The 12,770-nt window shown below is 50.7% G+C and overlaps 1 long non-coding RNA gene across 1 annotated transcript; it reads left to right on the top strand.

Moving 5' to 3' along the window:
* Positions 1-361: 361 nt before the first annotated feature.
* Positions 362-7,818, top strand: LOC141021268 (uncharacterized). The gene is made up of 4 exons (XR_012181738.1): positions 362-746; positions 2,000-2,096; positions 3,333-7,622; positions 7,717-7,818. It is a non-coding gene; the product is annotated as an uncharacterized lncRNA (long non-coding RNA).
* Positions 7,819-12,770: the final 4,952 nt, after the last annotated feature.

Genomic DNA, 12,770 nt, shown 5'->3' with positions numbered 1-12,770 from the left:
TTGAATTATTAAAATGCCCTTAACAAATTAATATGTGGTCCAACAACACATAACTTGACCATTTTGAATTCTAAAAATAATTATCCTTTTCCAAATATTCTACAGACTTGTATGTGGCTCAACAATATTGCCCTGGATTTTTGTGCGAAGTTTCACCTTCGACTAAATTCATTTGGTCACTCAATTAAAATGAAGAGTACTAAAGAAATAAAGAAAACCAAAAAATACTAGCTAAAGGAAAATAGAAAAGAGGAGGACCTACTCTACTGGAAGATTTGGCCCATCTAGCACCATAGCAGGCCCAGCCCACGCAGGCCTCGTTCTGCCTCCAGCTACAGGAGGCAGAGAGGTCGTGGCGTGCATCCATGGGCCTTGGCCATGGATGGCCTCCAAGTCACCTCCCCACGACCTATATAGATGTTGACCGAAACCCTAGAGCACTCCCTTCCTTTCCCCCCTCAATCCCCCTTCGCCCCCTACCTCTACTGCTCGAATTCGAGCTCGGAAGATCCGCGGTGAGCGCTGCCTCTCCGTCGATTGACGCATCCACAGGCCCCTCCGGCATGCGGGGGCACGTCCTGAAGGTCCGTCCCGATTGACAGCGTCCGTTCCGGCCGTTGGAACAAGCAGGGGAGCCGCGTAGAAGGCGTCATCGTCTTCTTCTTCGTCCGGCCGTCGCAACCCCTCCATCACCAGTGCCTCTCCGGTCCACCTCAGCCTTCCTCGAGCACCTCTTCTGGCTCGCGGTGAGCTCCTCTCCCGTTTCCCCTGTTTTCCCGATTCGATTCATCGCCTTAGATGCCGCCGCGCAACGCCGCGCCTGCCGTGGCCGAAACCTAGCCTCCCCGGGCTCGCCCCGCGCGCGCTCGCTGCACCCGTGGTCGTGCTCCCCGCGGCTTTGGCCATCCCAGGCCACGCCCTCGTGCGTGTGTCCGCTCGGCGCTGGTAATTGCTGCTGCTTGTGACTGCCGCTGCTATTTGCTGCTCTGCTTGGCTGCAGCTCGGTGCTCCTGATGCTCCTTGCCGCCACCCGTGCCCACCTCCACAGCCGCCACGCCCGGCCGCAGCCGCCAGCGTCCACCTTGAGCCCGCGCGCTAGCCACGCCCTGCTCGCCCAAGCTCCCCGCGCGCGCGTCCGCTGGTTCCAATCGCGCCCATGCTGGTGCGCTGCTGCTGCTCATTGTACTGTTGTTGTTTATGTCGTTGCTGTTGCTCATGCTATTGCCGCTGATTCTACTACTGCCTAGTGTCGCTGTTGCTTTCTACCGCCGCTGTTGTGGCCGGCCGTGGTTAGTTAGTAGCTAGTTTAGGAATAGTTAGTGCTTAGGTTAATAGATTGTCTAATTAGGTGTAGTCTATGACGTGTGGTCTCCCAGAATTAGATTAAAGAAATATCATATAGGAAATTATTAAAACACAAACTTGTGGGTCCCTTGTTAGTTAAACTATTTTAAATAAAATCTGTTAAGCAGTAGTCAATGACAAGTGGCCCCTTGGCCAGTTTGACTAGTCAACTGGTCCACAATTGACTGTTGACTAAGCAATCAACTGGGCCCATTGTCAGCCAAACAAGCACATCTCTGGGTACACTTTCTGTGTACCCATAGCAATTAAGGTTAATATATTTTCGAATTAAAATTAAATCCAGAAAAATTAGAAAATCATTTAACACTTTGAAAATTAATATAAAAAAATAATCTGTAACTCGGATGAAAAAACTTTATACATGAAAGTTGCTCAGAACGACGAGACGAATCCAAATACGCAGCCTGTTTGTCCGCCACACATCCCTAGAATAGCAAACACGCAACTTTTCCCCTTCAGTTCATCTTTCCGAAAACGCGAAACACCGGGGATACTTTCCCGGATGTTTCCCCCTTCGCCGGTATCACCTCTTACCGCGTTAGGTCACCCCTAGCACCGCGTATTGTCATCTTATGTTTTGTGATGCTATGTTTGCATTATATTTATTGTTTCTCCCCCCTCTTCTCTCCGGTAGACTACGAGACTGACGTCGCTGCTGCCCTGATCGACTACGGTGTTGATCACCCCTCCTTCTTGCCAGAGCAACCAGGCAAGCCCCCCTTGATCACCAGGTATCGCCTATTCTTCTCTATACTGCTTGCATTAGAGTAGTATAGCATGTTACTGCTTTCTGTTAATCCTATTCTAATGCATAGCCTGTCATTGTTGCTACAGTTGTTACCCTTATCTGCAATCCAAAATGCTTAGTATAGGATGCTAGTATTCCATCAGTGGCCCTACACTCTTGTCCGTCTGCCATGCTATACTACTTTATACTATTACATTACTTATGATATACTGTTCAGAGATGGGGGCTGAAGGGGCAGGTGGCTCCATCCCGGTAGAGGTGGGCCTGGGTTCCCGACGGCCCCCGACTGTTACTTTGTGGCGGAGCGACAGGGCTGGTTGAGACCACCTAGGTGAGAGGTGGGCCTGGCCTTGGTCGGCGTCCGCGGTTACTTCATAATAACACGCTTAACGAGATCTTGGTATTTGATCTGAGTTGGGTCGTTGACCTTATACGCACTAACCGCCACGTGGTACAAGATATGGGCAACCGGCGTCGTGGTATCAGCCGAAGCTCTTATTGACGTCAGCGACTGAGCGCCGCGCGCCGCATTGGACCGTAAGCTCGCGCTTGTATTAAGGGGGCTAGGTCTGCTTCCGGTCGCGTACGCAACGTGCAGGTGTGCAATGGGCGATGGGCCCAGACCCCTGCGCATAGGATTTAGACCGGCGTGCTGACCTCTCTGTTGAGCCTAGGTGGGGCTGCGACGTGTTGATCTCCCGAGGCCGGACATGACCCAGGAAGTGCGCCCGGCCAGAGGGATCGAGCGTGTCGGGTAATGTGGTGCACCCCTGCAGGGAAGTTGATCTATTCGAATAGCCGTGTCCACGGTAACAGGCGACCCGGAGTTGTACCTTGACCTTATGACAACTAAAACCGGAGACTTAATAAAACACACCCTTTCAAGTGCCAGATACAACCCGGTGATCGCTCTCTCACAGGTCGACGAGGAGAGGATCGTCGGGTAGGATTATGCTATGCAATGTTACTTGGTGAACTTACCATCTACTCTCTTCTACATGCTACAAGATGGAGGCTGCCAGAAGCGTAGTCTTCGACAGGACTAGCTATCCCCCTCTTATTCTGGCATTCTGCAGTTCAGTCCACCGATATTGCCCCTTTACACAGATACCCATGCATATGTAGTGTAGATCCTTGCTTGCGAGTACTTTGGATGAGTACTCACGGTTGCTTTTCTCCCTCTTTTCCCCTTTCCTTTCTTCTCGGTTGTCGCAACCAGATGTTGGAGCCCAGGAGCCAGACGCCACCGTCGACGACGACTCCTACTACACCAGAGGTGCCTACTACTACGTGCAGGTCGTTGACGACGACTAGGAGTAGTTTAGGAGGATCCCAGGCAGGAGGCCTACGCCTCTTTCGATCTATATCCCAGTTTGTGCTAGCCATCTTATGGCAACTTGTTTAACTTATGTCTGTACTCAGATATTGTTGCTTCCGCTGACTCGTCTATGATCGAGCACTTGTATTTGAGCCCTCGAGGCCCCTGGCTTGTATTATTATGATGCTTGTATGACTTATTTTATTTTAGAGTTGTGTTGTGATATCTTCCCGTGAGTCCCTGATCTTGATCGTACACGTTTGCGTGTATGATTAGTGTACGATTGAATCGGGGGCATCACACGCCCCGGAGTCTCCGGAGTGCCGCCCTCGGGCCTCGGGGGCTCCCTCCCATGTCCTAGTGGCAACACTTAGCTCCGCGCTGGTGAGAAGACTAGACTAGGTGCCGGACGCAGCTGTTCATTTGCTTTCCGCAGTTGGCTTGCCTCTCTTTAATGGAAAATTTGAATTCTGGTGTTTCTTGCTGGCTTGGTTTGATTCCCTTTTCTCTCCATTTCTTCCCTCGGTTCCCTATTTCGCCCGACACTCTCCCTCGCACGCCTCACGAGGGGGCTGGACAGGTGCGTGCGTAAGCGCTTCCCTTGGTCTTCACGAGGCACCCTCGTTCGAGCTCGCGACCGGTGCACCCCTTTTTTTCAAGTCCGTGCCCCACGGGTACCGCGACGTGGTGCGCTAGGCCATGCCCGGCCATGTCTGGGGCCCTAAGCAAGGTAGGATAAGGGTTTCTTAACGAATTTTTGCAGTATCTCGACACCTCCCAAGTCCGCAGCAGGGAGGTCTCATCAGGTGCCGGGAGATGCGCGCCTCACGAGGTGGAAGCTGCTTCAGACGCATCGAGCTAAGTTATTCTTACATGCCTACGTAAAGCACTGATGCCACAACACAACTCAGAAGTGATAAACATAGCAAAAGGCAGGAAAAGCGATACGGTTCATCATACGCCCCCAAGGGGCCCCATACTTGTTTCTTGTGATGCAGGAAGAGAAAAAAGGGGGAAACAGGCAAAAGCGGCCCCTATACCCGCGGCTACTCCCGAGAATCAGCTCCCAGCGCTCCCCCTAACTCAGCCAGAGTCCTCCTCGCGCTTCACTGGGGTGCGACGACGGGACGAACCGCCACCATCCTCGAAGCGAGCGCAGCGACGGGGCGGCTGGTCGTAGCCGCCGCTGCTGGAGCTTTCGTCGGAGGAGCCGCTGGTTCTGGACGAGTCGCGGCCATCACCGAGGGCGAGCTCGCCCTCGTCCTCGTCGCGGCCGTCGCCAAGGCCAAGCACTTCATCACCGTCGCTGTCTTCAGGGCAGCACCCAGCGCGGCGACCATCTTCCCCGAACACCCTCACGAAGAGGGTCGCGGCATCGTCGTACTTGAAGTGGAGGGTGCACCGCCTACCTAGGCCGCGCGTGCGGGAAAACGTCTGCCAGCCGCGGCCAGGGCTATGTTGCCCGCGACGGAGATCTCCACCGCGACCCACAAGGCCTTGCTGTAGCAGTCGTCCGCCTGCAGCCAGAGACCGTCGGGAACCAAAGTCGCCGGCTCTCCGGCAAAGGAGCGTGGAAGCCAGAGCCAAGTGCCGGTCGGGTTCTCCGACCACACAACAAATTCCGGCAGCACCTCCGCCGAGTGGAAGCATGGCCGGGGAGGCCTAGCAACCACGACGCGCCTCCCCTCATCAATGGGACCGCCACGCCCCATGCGGCTTCCACCAGGAGGAGAAACGCCGCCTCGGATGCCCGGAGCGGCAGCGGACCCCGAAGAGACTCGTCCTCGCCCGCGAGGAACCACAGCAGGGGTCGCGGCGTGCTTGCGAGGGTACCGCGCCCCCTCTTGGGCGAAGGAGAGCGAGGCCCCTTTTGGCGAGCCCTCCCTTTCTCCGCGTCCGAGAACCTCTTCGTTGGCGCCATGGGTGTCGCTGCTAGCAGTTAAGCAAGGTAGAAGAAGCAAGCGGAACAGGAAGAGATGGGCAACGGGGGCTCCGCCCCCCTCCCCATTTATAGCAGGAGGAGGCCAACCGCCGGCCTCCACAATCGCAGGTAATGATGGTTTTTCTGCATGCACCAGGGACTCGTCAAGTCGGGCAGTTGCCGAGGCAGCGTGGGGAAGCGGAGACGCCCAGGTCCCGTCAGTCGCCACGCGTCAATCAGGGCCGCAGGCGGTTGGGGCCCACGGCGCTCCGCACTTTCCCCTTGGCTTCGCCTCGAAGCCAAGTCCGAGCGCGCCTTGGGCCCGGGGGCTACTGTTGGCGTTCTAGGAACGGGGGTCCCAAATTTGCCTGCCTGCGGCCCACGGCGTGGCTCCACTAACGGCCTGGTACGGTCCATCTTCATCAGCAAACACTCAAGACCCTCGGAGGGGCCAAGCCTCGCGAGGCGGGCGACACAAGACCTCCTCAGGGGCAACCTCAAAAGGTTGGCTCGGGAGGAGCGGAGAGATCAAGGCAAGGGGCACCTCGTGAGGTTCCTGTGACGTGAGCCATGACGACCAAGGCCAGGCGGGCGCCAGCGGGTGCAGAGTACTGGTTTCCTCTTCGGTGCTAAAGGAGCAGGCACAGGCGAGGTGTCCCGAGGCATCAGGCAAAGGTTTCCATATCGGTGCAACGAGACCAAGACCAGCAGGACGGAAGTCATCGCGGAGCCCACGACGGCGTCACCACCAGAGCCTTTGGCAAGCGAAGACCACCTTTTGTCAGGATAGCTTGTACTAGCTGTCCCCCTTCAAACTGGTCGTTGTGGGATCCCTTCCCGCCTAATATTTGGGAAGAGGACCCGGGCCTCTATAAATAGGACTAGCCACCACCCTAGCAAGGGGACGGATCATTCAGATCATCCTCAACCACACAAGCTCACGGAGCTCAAGAACACCTCTCCTCAGGAGGTAGTTCTTCCCTTGTACTTGTTCATCCCAGCCTACAAGGCTATCCACCACGCCACACTAGAGTAGGGTATTACACCACATCGGTGGCCCGAACCAGTATAAACTCTTCTGTCCTTTGTTCTTCGGGTTCGGCGAGCTAAGCTTTGAGATCGTGGTGAGAGCGTGAGCTAGGGGGAGAGAGATCTTTGTGCGCACCCCAGAGTTTGAACCTCAAGGGTTTTGCCGGAACCCGTAATCCGACAATTTCAATAGTGATGAAGATGATTTGCTAGGTGATGATGATTTACTTGTTGACAACTCTAGTGATGAAAACTATGATGAATTGGCTATTAATCATGCTAATCAAGATAAAACGAATGACGATGATAAGAAGGAGATTGAGCGTCTAACTAAAGAACTAAACACTCTTAAGTTAGCTCATGAAACTACCTTAGAATATCAACGAGAGATTTTAAAGACTCATGAGAAGCTACACTTTGAAAAGCTCAACCTTGAGCAAGAGCATGGGTTCTTGAAAGCAATCAATGAGGATCTTCGTAAGAAAAGTTCTTCTTACATTGACAAGCGTTTACTCTTGTCTACTTACATGCCACAAGTAAAATCTAGCAACAAGGACAAGAAAGATTCTTCTTCTAGTAGTAACAATAATCATGCTAAATCCAATGTTGTTGCTTATAGTAGTTCTCTTGATTCCACTAATGATTCTCTTAGCCAAGTTACACTTGAGCAAGAAAATAGCTTATTGAAGGGAATTATAGAGAAAGGTGTTTACAAGAGCCTTGCCGGAAGTAAGAAATTTGAGAAAATTGTACGCAAGCAAGGAAGGCACTGGAAGAATCAAGGGGTTGTTTTTTAACGAAAGTTCAATGCCAATGGAGTTGAGTGGGAAGAAGATCAATACCCCAAGACGAAGTTTGTTCCTCAAAAAGAGAAGTATGATCCTACTTCTTTCAAGGGGACACAAGCTCAAGATGATCTTCCACCACAAGACACCACAAGCAAAAAGGCAAGGACAAGCTTCAAGAGGAGATTGATGCATTTGAAGAAGCTCCTAAGGCCTTGGTCAAGTGGGTTTCCAAGACTACATCAAGTTCTACTTCATCAAGTACGACTACAACTCCAAGGATTCCCATCAAGTTGATGTGGATCCCGAAGAAGAAGAACTAGAGAGTTCTTGAGGGTGACTCCGCCGACATACTTCACTCATATTTATTTTGGCAATAACAAGTGCAATCAACTTCCACATCTTGCACTAGTTCAAGGAGTCACAAACCCTCTTGTTGGTAAGACAAGGGACAAGGTAACCTAATGCTTTCATGGACATCATCTTGTGTGTACTTCACTCTATGTCTATGGATATCCTTGTTTGTTCCTTGTGGGACTAACCCGTCTAGGTATTGAAAGTGCAACTCACTCCAATGGATTGCTCCAAATGATCAACATCAACATTGAGCATCCACATCTTCAACATCTACATGAAGTCTTCATCGACAAAACCCAAGGTTAGTTCATCCATCTTAGGGGGGATATCACATCTAGGGGGAGCTTTACTCTAAGAATTGAGCTAAAGCAACTCTAATGGTGTGAACACAACAATGCTTTATGTAAAAGTGGTAACCCCACTTGCACTTAAACGATGAGTATGACCTATGATCAAATGTTCTCATTTGACTCCTAAGTCAATATACTCATATATAGATGACCTACTCATCGCCAATTGCTTGATAGATGCTAGAGTGTTTGTCACATATTTCATTTGCCATTTTATTGCGTGAGCATGTTGATTGCATATTTTTTCTCATTCGAGGACATCCATTTGTTGCTTTGATTGTTTGGCCTTTCTTCTTTTGCCAAATGGATGGACAAGAATGCCTAAGAACTTCCTCTAGCTATCTATGCTTTTCTCGTCTCAAACTCTATTCATGCTACATCACAAAGTTTGATCAAGTCAGATTCGAACCCTCTGGGTGAGGAGCACTTGGAGTCACGGATTCGTCATAGACTTAAACTTGCAAAACCTCTCTGTGCATTTCGGTCTGACCGATTCATCCTTTTCGGTCATACCAAGTTCACTGAGTTGATCTAGGTTTTCAATCTCGGTGCAACCGATTAGAACCATTCGGTCACACCGAGTTGCCGTAACCCCTTGCGATTCTGCATCTCGGTGCCACCGAGTTGTTCCACTTGATCACACCGACAGGGTCAGGATACATATACCGACGTGTCAAATTTTGGAAATTTCTCCGAAACCTCTTCGCCCGCGCGTATCCTGCTATGCCGACTTAGGTCTCTGGATCATCCTCTCGTCGCCAGCGACCCCCTGCTGCTGGTCTCCATCGCTGTCAACGGAAATCTTCACCACCGTTGTTGCCGTAGCGAGCTCATCGCCGAGTTAGGGTATGAGTTTGATCCTTTGTGCAATTCTTACCTCCGATTCTTAGCACAAAGTCAATGCCATGATTCTTACCACGTATGAGATCATCCTATCCAACAAAAACTTCCTTTAGATTAGTTTTGATTCGAAAATTTAGGGTTAGGTTTCCGTCGAACTCATCTCGGACCGACCGAGTTGTGGAAATCAGTGTCACCGATTTGGCTTAGGCCATTGCACTTGTAACTTTCGGTGTGACCGAAACTTGCAAATCGGTGTGACCGAGTTCAACTCTCAGTGAAACCCTAGAAATCTCAGAGTCACCGAACTGTGTCTCGGTCTGACTGATTCCACTAGTTTAGACTCCAAAGTTGCTTCATTGTCATCGAGTTTAACAAATCAGTAGCTCTGAAATGCTTTCTTTGGAAAACTAAAACTAAGTTTTTGACTCATTTGCTTTGCAAAACCCCTACATTTTGTGATGCTCATCCACTCTATCTCATCTATAACTATTCATACGGTCAGCTCTCAGTTTGTAGTGTCAGACATGTCAGATTAGAGTGATAGCCAGAACAAGTCTGAGGAGCAAGTGAATCTGAGTGAGGGCACTAGTCCCTCTGGCAGTTATGATGAAGGCAACAGAAGTACTCCTAGAAACTTGCCCAAGGCAGCAACAAGGGCAAGGAGAAAGAGAAATTCTGATTCTGAAGATGAAGATTATGTGGCTGCTGGGGAAGAGGTCAGCTCCAAAAGAAAGTTGTCAAGAAGGAATTTGGCAGAGCTGACTCTACAAAGCCAGGACTGAACAAGAAGGCACCTGCCAAGAGTGCCCATGTCCAAGGACAGAGCCTCAACTCTTGAAACTTCTAAATCAACTATTGGAGAGGCTGCTGGTGAGGGCAAGAAGAAGAACGAAAGAAAGAGAGGGAGATGGTGCAAGAAAGTTGATCCCATGGCAGAATTTGAGAATCACTCCTCTGATGAGGAAGAAGAGGATGCTGCACCAGCACCTAAAGCTCAAAATCTGATGGGGGATGCCATCAAGTCTGGGGATGCTTCATCTAACCCCAAGACTGCCCCAAAGCTTCTACTCCAGCCCCCAAGACATCACCAAAGAGAAGCACAAGAAACATACCAACTGCTGAGAAGAACAAGGCCCCAGTGCCTGAAATTGAAGAAGAAGAAGATGAGGAAGCCAAAGTGCTCAGGAAGCTAAAGCCAAAGATCCCTGACCATGATGACAATCATACAGTGGCAGAGAACATGAAAGTCAGAAAGGATGCAGGTCTCAGATTGTGGAGACAATCAGATCCATATGCTGTGAGGAGAAGGACTACTGTGGACTATAGATTTCACACCAAGGAGAAGCAGGACTTCTATGAGACAATTCTTTTGGATAAGAAGCCCATGGTGTGTGACATGAAGTGGGTAGACTGGAAATAAATCGACAACAATGAGGACCACTTCCCAGGAGTGCATGAAAGTTCTAGACTCAATGGAGTAGACACTTTTGTGGGTCAGAAACTGACCAAGTGGAATGATGAGCTCATTATGCAATTCTATTCTATGGCTCATTTCTATTCAGATGGAAGGATTGTATGGATGTCTGAGGGTACAAGGTACCAATCAACAGTTTCTGAGTGGGCCAAGCTGATCAATGCCCATGCAGAGCTTGAGGATGACATAGATGTCTATGCCAAGAGAAAGAAAGATCACAACTCCATTGCAAACATGTATAAGGAGATTCCTGACAAGGCCTTGGAGACTCACAAGAAAGGCTCTGTATATTATCTGTTGTCTGGACTGGCCACTATTAACACCATCTTGAGGCATGATGACCCACAAGTATAGGGGATCTATCGTAGTCCTTTCGATAAGTAAGAGTGTCGAACCCAACGAGGAGCAGAAGGAAATGATAAGCGGTTTCAGCAAGGTATTTTCTGCAAGCACTGAAATAATAGGTAACAGATAGTTTTGTGATAAGATAATTGGTAACGAGCAGCAAGTAATAAAAGTAAATAAAGTGCAGCAAGGTGGCCCAATCCTATTTGTAGCAAAGGACAAGCCTGGACAAACTCTTATATAGAGAAAAGCGCTCCCGAGGACACATGGGAATCATCATCAAGCTAGTTTTCATCACGTTCATATGATTCGCGTTCGGTACTTTGATAATTTGATATGTGGGTGGACCGGTGCTTGGGTGCTGTCCTTACTTGGACAAGCATCCCACTTATGATTAACCCCTATTACAAGCATCCGCAACTACAAAAGAAGTATTAAGGTAAACCTAACCATAGCCTGAAACATGTGGATCCAAATCAGCCCCTTACGGAGCAACACATAAACTAGGGTTTAAGCTGCTGTCACTCTAGCAACCCATCATCTACTTATTACTTCCCAATGCCTTCCTCTAGGCCCAAATAATGGTGAAGTGTCATGTAGTCGACGTTCACATAACACCACTAGAGGAGAGACAACATACATCTCATCAAAATATCGAACGAATACCAAATTCACATGACTACGAATAGCAAGACTTCTCCCATGTCCTCAGGAACAAACGTAACTACTCACAAAGCATATTCATGTTCATAATCAGAGGAGTATTAATATGCATAAAGGATCTGAACATATGATCTTCCACCAAATAAACCAACTAGCATCAACTACAAGGAGTAATCAACACTACTAGCAACCTACAGGTACCAATCCCAGACTATGAGACAGGAATTGGATAAAAGAGATGAACTAGGGTTTGAGAGGAGAGGGTGCTGGTGTAACACCCTGAGAATCATGCTACAGTAACTCCCTGTGATTAAGCTAATCATGTTGCTAAACAGGGCTTGATCACATTTGAACCACACCCTTGTCAAACTCCTAGTTCAAACTTCAATTAAATTTAAAAGTGGAAAATAAAAGTTTTCAAAAATTCAAACAAAAATGTTCAGTGGGTTCTAAATAATACACTGGTAATTATGGTGGAGAAATCACATTTTTATAAAATGTCTAAATACTTTTAAATGAAATAAAACAAAAAAGGAAATAAACAAATAAAAGGAAAACAGAAAACAGATCCCAGAAAGAAAAAAAAAGGAAAAAGGGAAAAGACCCCCCTCCCCGCTGGGCCTCGGCCCAGCTGGCCGTCGACCCACCCTAGCCGGCCCACTCCCCCTCCCCGGTCGGGTCTCTGTTCCCCCGACCCCGTCGCTAGAGGAGGCTGGTCGCCGCCGGACCCCCCTCGCCGGCGATGAACCCCGCGAGAGGATAAGGCTGCCACGCCTCGACTCCTCGATCCCCTCTCCAATCCCCCTGGCGTCCCCATCCATTCCCCTCCTCCTCGCTCGCTCTCTTCCCTCCTCTGTCGTCCGAACGCCATCGCCGTGCCGTCACCGTGCTCGTGGCCACAAGCCTCCCCGGCGCTCGGGAGGATGTCGAGGAGCACCGCCGTCCTCTTCTGCACCGTATGCAAGCGCTAGGTTGAGCCGGAGTGCCTCGAGACGTCGCCGCCGGCCTTCTTCCCCAACCACGGCCGTCGTCATCCACCTCATCGATCTGCCTCGCCGGACCACCCCGCGCCCGCTTAGCACCTCTGCAGACCCCCCCTGTGAGCATCTCTCTCCTTCCCCTCACTCAACGCGCTCGATTGCGAGCTCTAGCAGCTGATCCGCCATCGGCCGAAAGCTTGCTCCGCCGCTCACCTCGCCGTTGCGGCCACAGCTCATGCAGCTGGCGTTTGAGCACGCCGTCGTGCTCAACATCTCCGTAGGAAGCCGTAGCACCCACTAGCTCTTTCCCGCATGCCCCCTGCGTCTTTCCCGTCAGTGCCGTGCTCTGGTCGCCGCCTCGGCTCATCGCCGGTGCCATTTCCGACCACCTCGGCACCTGCCGCTTGCCGCGCCCGATGCGCGCGAGCGTCAGCTCGTCATAGGACCTAACCGCGCTCCAAATGGGCCACCGTGGGCGAAACCCGAGCTCACCCGCGCATCGCCGCCGCGTTGGAGCTCGCCGGAGCCCCTCTCCGGTGCCCTGCCGACGTGGCCGGCCGGGCCCCACCCCTGGGTCACTGCCAGTGGCCCC

This window comes from Aegilops tauschii, chromosome 4 (assembly GCF_002575655.3).
Source record: "Aegilops tauschii subsp. strangulata cultivar AL8/78 chromosome 4, Aet v6.0, whole genome shotgun sequence".
NCBI classification, from domain to species: domain Eukaryota; kingdom Viridiplantae; phylum Streptophyta; class Magnoliopsida; order Poales; family Poaceae; genus Aegilops; species Aegilops tauschii.
Note: the sequence above shows the minus strand (reverse complement) of the source record. Positions and strands in the feature narration are given on the sequence as shown.